The following is a 9,452-nucleotide window of genomic DNA, read 5'->3' on the forward strand; positions in this document are numbered from 1 at the left end:
AATGCGCTGACACGGCGCTGACATTTCAACTCGAGAATCTATCTCTTCAAAAAACAGAACTATCCAGCATTCATGTGTATTTTCTAATGAAAAAACAGCAAGTCTTACATAGCATGAGTTACCATCCAAATAATTGAATGGAAAGCTTAAATGAAAATCAGTTAACTCATAGAAGAATTGGATAGCCCAACCCAAACAAAAAAAGGCATTGTTAAAGTATCGAGAACCGATTTTTGTTAACCAAAAAATCGAAAAAAAAAACAAATTGGCACTTCAAAGATTTTTTTGTCGACACAAAAAAATACAGGACCAAAAACCACAACAAAAGTAAGTTTTTGTCAAGGTAGGTGTTTAACAAAATATCTTAATATCTTCATTGTTGCCGTTCTCAGTACAAATTTTGTGTCGTGAGAGTAACTGGAGATGCTTATGCTGCTGATAAACTGGCAGTTTTCAGAACGAATTGCAGTTGAGAAAACCAAAAATAAACAAAAAACTAAACATTAAAAATTAAAATTATTCAATATATTTTACGTTCAAAAACAATTCTTTCATCCAAACCCGAAAAATGTTTCATTGGTCAATATAATTAAATAAAACCCGAAAAAAGTTTTAAAACTCCAAAATTAGCATCAAAATGCGAAAATAATGAAAATTCTGTAACTATTGAATTCTGGATCGTCGAAGCAATGACTTTAGCATTAATGGAGAAAATGTGCTTTGAACCTGTTAATGAAGTTGGCATACACAACAAAAAGAACTCAAACACATCAGCATAAAAAAGAGATTATTATAGCTTATTAAGCCAATAAACAGTTACCGAGCTTCAGGATATCCAATTTAGCACAAAATAAAAACAATTTACTGAAACAAGAAAAAATTTCTTCTTTCTAGGCTGACAAAAAGCACAAATAGATCTTTTCAGCTTGAACATACGCAATCTTTACATATTTATTCAGTTACAAAAACTCAAATTCATGGAAATTCATGTGATAACATCTCTCGAAAAATGGGAAATACGTAGCAAGACCAGTCCTAAAAAAATACAAAGAATTGAATCAATAATTTAGAACTAATATATCTGACTAGCTGACAAAAAACAGAATGCCCGCCAAAGAAAATTGAACAGTCTTTACACTTGAGAAACTAAAAAAAGGAAAAAATCTAAAAAAAAACATTCAATAATAGCTAAAGTTTTCAAACTGCGAGCCAAAATTGATCCAAATAATTATACCCACTAAACCTTGGAAGGGTTTCATTGACCACTAAAGATTGCAAAAATTATTTAAAATTTCTTTTTTACAGCATTAACATGTTTAAAATCATTTGTTTTTATCTCTCCAGTCCGTCCGGTAACCAATCTGCAACAAGTAAAAAAAATCATTGGCTCCTACAGATTGATAAACTCAGAAAATTTTCAAAATTGAGAACAATTGCAAGTATTTTTGAAAGTTTGGTAAAACTCATAATTTTAGCATCTTCAGAACCACGTTAATTCTTTTAAGAAATGATATCCATGTCAAAACCATGTCACTGAAAATGATAATAGATTTCAGAAAATTGGAAATAATAAATTCAAACATAACAATAAACTGCAAAACCTAGTGATACTAAAATGTTGCATACTCATTCAATTGCCCATAGCAACTATGCAGTAACCTATTAATAAACACTAGAGGTGTTTCTCTGATCCCTGGATGTGGAAAAACTAAAAAATAATATAAAAAAAGTTTTTAAAAGTTTGCCAAAAAAATTTTCAAATAATCGCTGAAAATCTAGATGTTGAACTCCATTCTGTTGCAATTATAATATACGCAGTTATCTATTATCAGATCCTAGAAAGTTCACTGGCGCTTGAAGCTGAAAATCTCAAGTCATGGCCAAAAATGTCAGAAAAATGGGATGGATTAGTAAAATTTTACGTGTTTGTGTTTGCAGCACAAAAACGTGTACCTCAGAGACTGGTCATAATCAAACTCAACTTAGAACTGATCAAACAAAAAACTAGAAAAAAAACACCCTTAAAAACTTTAAAAAACCCAATTTTTTGGGCCCAAAAAACTCTGAAAAACTGTGTTTTATCCTTTTATTGGGTCTTTATCAGCAGTTTTAACATTCTAAGCGCTTGATGGATTAATAAAACTGGCTAGGGGCTTCTATGAATCTCAACGACCGCATGGCATTACCTGGTTATCCAGTTTTGAAACTTCAGTCATGAAAAAATTTGTAAAAATGTCTTACAAAGAAACATAGCAATATAAGTCCTAAAATACAAGTCAACGAATAAAAGAATTGAATGAAAAAGTACACAATCTGTTTTTTGAAAAGCTGACTATACGATTATTACAAACCAAAGAGGCAAAAATTTCACGAGTTAGAACTAAACAAAAATTGTTTACAAAATGCATGCACCTCCAGAAAAACTTTGATAAAATGATGCATCGGCCTATAGAGATCGATAATTTAGGAAAATGATAATAAAGTTCACAAATTTTGAAAAAAAAAATCAAATTTGTTTTTCAAAAAATTGCAAAAATTAGTGATATTGAAATATTGCAGAATCATTCAATTGCCAATTGCAACTGTGCACTAACCTATAATTGAACACTAGAGGGCTTTCTCTGTCCCCTCAAATCTTTCATATTTATGTCATTAAAACAAATTGTTCGTTGCTAAATTGAAATAAATAACAATTTTCAAGGTTAACCGAAATTCTTTTTTTAAATACGAGGAACAAACAGAAGCAAAAACGAAAAAATTGTTAAACTTGTATAAAAGAGGAAAAATTATATTTTGCATAAGCCATTGAAGCCAATGTGCGGTTAATCGAACTAACGCGGCAAACTTCATTGAAAATGTGCCAAAATTACTGATTTCTGGAACTTCTAAACTAATTCGCTGTCAATCATTGTTAGCCAGTAGCACATGTACGGATTAAAATGTCCAGTAACCTAATCTAAAACTTCAAAACTATTTTGGTGCTTAAAAAAATCCTGCAATTCCTCTACAAGCAGACTTGAAAAAAAAGAACAAGAAACAATTACTGCAAATTTTGAAATTAAAATTGCTTTACAATAACAGATACACCAGTAAACAAGTATGAAATTTTTCATAGCCTTCACAGGACAAATTTCAGCTCAGGCAATGTTGATCGAGGACCGTTTCTAAGGGAAGCCCAAAAAAGGTCACTGACCTTTTCACCTTGGATTTTTTGTTTATCAGCACATTAAATTTAGTGATTATCAACACCTAAAATATAGTTTTAAAAAACATATCAGAATTTTTGTCATACAAAAAAAATGGCAACAACAATGAAAAAAAATTCCTTTGTTTTGTGGTTAACTTTTTTGTACTTGAATTTATATCATCCAGCAGCTACAGCACATTAAACAATTAATGCTATTAAAGCCTGTTGAAATCTTTTATTGTCATATTATTATTGTCAAATTTTACCTGTTAATGCCGTTTCAGAAGCTACAAATAGTTTTAAAATTTTGCGAGAGCTTCTTGAAAAACATAGCGGGACGAGTCCTAAAATTCAATCCAAAAATTGCACGGAACTTTGAAAACTCAACGAAAATTATCAACGAAAAATGTGTATTTTAGGTACAATGGTTTTTTTAAGGTGACGGAAACCAATAGTAATGATGAAAATAGGTGAAAAAACATTATTGAGCTTTTCAGTACACACAGAAGCAAAAGCAAAAACCAAGAGGTGTTTTTCTCCTTAAAAGTAATTTATAAGTATAGTCCTTTAGAATTCTTACCGTTATTGTCCTCAGAAACGTTTTTGTGTTACTATGAAGTATTTGTGTCCCCCCGCAAGAAAGGCTACTCTTAAGTTTTCACTAAAACAAAACACGTTAAATAGTTGCATTTATAAAAACCAAAAGGAATCAAAAATTTTTACATTCTAATTTGAAATCATTTTTTTCTTTAGTTAGGTATAAAGGCACGAATATCATCGAATAACTAAAAATTGGCATTTATGTAGGCCACAGGAAATTTTTGGTTTATATACGAGCCAAATAGAGGGCAGAAACTGATCGAACTCGGAAAAACAAATCAAAATCAGAAAAAAAGAGCTAAAAATCCGAGAACAGTTTTTCAAAAAGCTTCTCTATTACTAACATCTTTTCAGTGCCGTATTTATAAGCTTTTTAAGAAAGACTGGTTGCACCCTTAAGTTAAAGAGCTTGAAAAAGATGAAACTGTTGAAAAACTCAAAGGTTTTGTGTTTTTGAAATTTTGCGTAAGTTTTTGTATCCTTAAAAATTTGTCTGGGTCCCAAAAAATTGTTCAATTATTTCAAATTTAAGCCTAAAGCGTACTAGCCAAATAGACAAGACTGACCTTTAAAATGACCATATTAACAACGATACAACGAAAATGACTTCTTTAAAAGTTTTGCACCGCATTTCTTACAAAATTTTAGTAGCTTCTGAGCATTTTTTTTTCACACTTTTGGATGAACTTCTGACATAAATCTAACACTAACAAAAATTTTCAGAAGTTTTTAATAATAATTTTCTCTTTGCTAATACATTTTGAAACTGTGGTGAAATTTTGATTTTTTGAAGTTGCAAAAAACAAGTAATACGAGAATTATGTATTGATTGCGATTCTGGGCAGTGAGCGGTTAGGGGCAGTAATCGGTTAATTTACTGTGGATGTTTAATTTTTAAGTGGCAATTTTACGTAATTTATATATCAAAAGGGGCTAAAATGTTCTGAATTTTTGCGAAGAATCTTTTTTGTTCTGAACTATTACTATGATCAGTATAAAAAATGGCATGAACGTAGTACTGCTCAGAGTAAAATCACAGAATTGAAATAGCATGATTCAGCGCTGAGATACGTTAACTCGAAGTTCCGGGAGGTCACCTGGTATGAAAAGCAGATGTAGCTGAACTCCTCTTCAATTCAACTTCAACGGCTGGTTACGATAGTATTAGAAACTTAGAGAAGAAACCAACTAAGCTAACACCTTAATACTCCTGAGCTCCCCCGAAAAGTTTTTAAGTTACTATCGGGAATACTTGAAACACAAATTGAATACTATTAGAGGAGGTATTACACTATAGTACTTTAAGATTTTTCAAATTTTATTGGAATAGTGTCTATAATCATAGAAAAAGGTCTTGGAAATAGCTTGAACATTTGCCACAGTTTCACCAACTAATTACAGGGCAAAAATGAACTAACCGTCTATTCAATGGCCCTAGTTTGGCTCCTAGGCCACAGTTTGGACGGTTTGACCAGATGTCAAAGCGGAGATACGAGTTATCAACAGCTCAATGCCCGGACTCTCAATTTCTGCTCATAAATCAAAAGCTAGCACTTGGATTGATCATAGGGCATCTTCTTTGGGATTGCGTGATGATAAGGCAAAGTTCTAAAATTTGTTCCACAATGAGAAATTGAGCTGGAAGGGGTCCAATTTTAGGGGTGCCAGATGTTGGATAAAAGGTCTGATAATACTCCAAAGCTACGAAAAACCTCTGCCTGAAAATTTTATTTCGGACTGAAAAAACCTAGAAACAGTTCTCATTAGCTGAAAATTTTGCATGGAATCACAAATCCCAACATTCGTCAGCGCACAAGCGTTACCGAGTATAAAAACTGCGAGTGTAGCTAAATTAAGGTCAATGAAAATATAATTTGTCATTTATAATGATAAAACTGCGCATACAAGATTTTGGAAGTCCCTGGAGACATTTTTCAGAGCACAAAATGATATTAAATATTCAGGTGATATGAACCGTAAAGGAAAAACTTAAACACAAAATTGGGTGAAAATATTCATTCCAGAAGAGCTCATATGTTACATAAAAAGCACGTTAAAATCGAGTCATATAGTGTCATTGGCTAATTTTCGCTGAGTTCACTTTTTTTGTAAATACATTGAACAACGAACTCAGAAGATCCGGGGAAAAACGCGAAAATTGAAGGTGTATTGTGCTATTTTGTTCAAAAAGATGAGTCCTGTAGTATTCCGATACTACGGAATCATAATAATTATTTACCCGACAACTTTGTGAATAATTAGGCTTAGCCTAAACGGACGGGATTTTTAGCTACGCTACTTGAAATGTGTTGAGCAACAGAATGTATTATCCATAGCCAAAACTGATGTGTATTATTTATTACACTATTGACTAGGTTCTGGCGGTACAATCACTGCCGCTATTTATATGCGTACTAAGTGAAGGATACTGAAGCTATCCAGGTCATTCTTCAAAACAGCAAGTCTGAAACGAATAATTGACTAAAAGACGAATATTAGTCGGCTGACCTGGGAACCACTTCGGAGCTAGTCATAAGCCTCGTGATCAACAGTCGTGTTGACTCAAGCTTAAACCCGTACGAGCTCTGAGCCTGCTGCTGAAGGAGATCAGTTCTTTAACTCAACTAGCGCAAATTAAGACACTTACTTTTCTCCTCAAATTCTCCAATCTCTCTATTCTCTAAGAGCAAATACTCATCTACTCCGCTAAACGAAATATTTTGCAGCAAAGTAAGTCTGCCGATTTTCTATCAATCCAAAAATTATAGTAATGTCAAAATCGAGCAGTAATATTAAATTTTTTTTACTTTATTACTATTAAATACTCCACCATATTTCCAACGTAGGACTTACCCCAAATTTTAATTTATCACAATTAAATCTGTTTCTTAATTAACCGTTGTACTCAATCGTTTTTTTCTTAGCATATCAAACATAGTTTTTGGCAGTTAGAAAGTACATTGTGAGCATATAGTGGGAGTTATTCTAGCACTTGGATAAGGTCGGGTAAATAATATCGGTTTTACTATCGTGTGGTAATTAAGATCGAGCGAATCCATCGTGGAAATAAAAGATTTTTAATGCAGTATTTCATCTTCCAAAGGGCATAGCACTATTACCTATGGTTTAGAAAATTTCTTCAGGACCCCCCATTCAGTCCCACAAACATGCACGCAATTTTTTCTTGAGTTGCTGGAAAATACCACAGAAGCTCATTAAATGACGGAACAGATTCTGGAAGAGAATCAAATTTTCATTTGTTCTTTTGCTCAAAAAATACTTAAAATTTTGGATTTTAGTCTCAGAGAGGCCGCTAAGAGATTTCTGTTTTTTAAACACAAAACGATGTCAGAAAAAATTCTAGTTTGAAAAATTTTCGGATATTAATTATATTCTCCGGGAAACAGTCATTTTTCTCATAAATTTCATGCGTTGGCCTAATTATAGTTTTTGGTAACTTTCTATGAAAGCAAAAAAATCACTCATTTTTGAGGGAAAAGTAAATTCTTTAAAAAAATTTGAAATAACAAGTTTTTCAGTTTTGGTAACTTTTGTAAATTTTGATAAGACATTATTCAGCGTCAAAGGAACTGTAACTCAAAATAATAATAGATTTTCAAACTTCACTTAAATTTTAAGCCAGTGATCTGCTGAAGTGCGACAGAATCCCATTGTGCAGCCAATTTGCGTCTAGCATCCACAGTGTGGGACCAATTTGGGTATTTTTGTGATTGAATTGAGTCATTATATAGGCTTTGGTGACCTTTTCATTTGTTTGATATCACTTTGAAATTTATGTGAAGTAATTTGGCTGGATGCAGGCATTCACATGTCCCACGTTGACAATATTCTTTTTTGGGTTTAAGGATTCTTATGTTGTCTATGAGGTTACAGAAGAAAAAAGTAATGATGTTCATGGTAGCTTGTTATAATTTTGATTCTTATTGGTTACTAAAGGGGAGTTTATCAACAAAAATTGGTAAGTTCGTATCGGCACAATTGAATTCTTGACCTTTCTGACTAATAACAGAATTTGCAGCCCACTGGTCTATCCCTAGATTTCAGTAGGCTATCTCGATCAATCTATGGTAGTGTAATACATAATTCGGCAATACCACTGATTGCAAGAGATGGAACATCATAGGTGAATGAGAAAAGCCAGACTCTTTATCTTTGAATTTTTATCTCACCCCATAAGAAGTGAGTCTTCTTTGAAAAGGTTGTCACCCAATGAGTGGGGACAATCACTCTGGTTGAGCTTTTTGTTGTCTCGTCTAATTAAGGCAAGCACAAAAAATGATGGCTCACCGTATCCCCAATAATCATTGATGCAAAACGTTTGGAAACTATAACAGGGCATAATTATTTTTTAGATGGTAGCAAGAATAATCCCATATTATATCGAATTAAATCCCGTCGAATTAAATCTAGCCGATAAAATTAACCACAATTGATTCAGAACGAAAATTAATTTAAGATCGACAGTGTCAAGAAATGTGAAAAAAACTTGTTAATTAGTTCTGCAACTGCTTAAAAATCGGCTAATACTTAACAATTTTGGGTACGTCCTCGAGTACCTTTTTTACCACGTAAAGTAAAGTAAAAGGCTATTTTTGGTCTTCCTCTTTTTCAAGACTTGAAGATGAGTTATGTTTTTTTTTTATTTTCCCCTCAAAGAGGCATTATGTCTGAGTTGCTTTTAGTGATATTTTGAAGTGTATTTTAACGAGGATAAAAGTACATGCCGCAAACGAAAACTATGTCAAATGGACAAACAAATTGAGAAGCAGAGAAAAGACAGAATGATTTTCTGATCATACCAGTTACCAAAGAAGTAACAGTAATTTTTCTGTGCCAGTAGCGTTTTTTTGTAATACGTGCGGCATTTTCGAAGCTTTTTCAATTTTTTAATTAGCTTTTTTGGGCAAGGTTGATATTTTAATCCGTTGTAACAAGTGTTGGTAAAATTGGGATCTCTTTGGTCATATCAATCTTATTTTAGACCTTTAGATATTTTCGTGACTAGCATTTTCTGTACTTTCATTGAAATTTTTTTCCTAATTGTTTTTATTTTCGTTGGTTGAAATTAGTTTTTAAATTGTTAGTGACTGCTTGGTTTTACTTTGAATTTGTTCTGGTCGAAGAAAATTTGCTTAATTTAGTCATTTTTTTTACTAATTTTTGAAATTTTTTTCCTAATTCGTCGCTATTCTGCTTTCCAGAGTAGTAATTGATGAATAATAGGAATACTAGATCATGCTTGTACGTGAATGTAACTCAACTTATTTGAGAGCTTATCACTAGCGCCACTGCAATAGCAGTTTACCCGAATTCATATTCTGAAGATTAGAATTTGTTACGAACAACTGTAATTTTAAATAGGCATTTACGTGTTTAGTGACGGCATTGTTTATGAAAGTTACACACTAAAAAAAGTTCAGGTAACGTTACCTTAACGCAGTTAAGGTAAACCTCTGTTAAGGTAAAATTAAGGTAAAAGTTACCTTAACTTTACCTTAACTTGAGTTAAGGTAAAAAATTACCTGAACTGTGTTAAGGTAAAATTACCTTAACTTACCTTAACTTTTTTAATAACTTTCTGCAGTACATAATTGTTTATTTTTAGTAAAATTTGCAAACAAATGTTGAAGTTTATTACAAGAGC

This window comes from Convolutriloba macropyga, chromosome 1 (genome assembly GCF_964194025.1).
Source record: "Convolutriloba macropyga chromosome 1, txConMacr16.3, whole genome shotgun sequence".
NCBI classification, from domain to species: Eukaryota; Metazoa; Xenacoelomorpha; order Acoela; family Convolutidae; genus Convolutriloba; species Convolutriloba macropyga.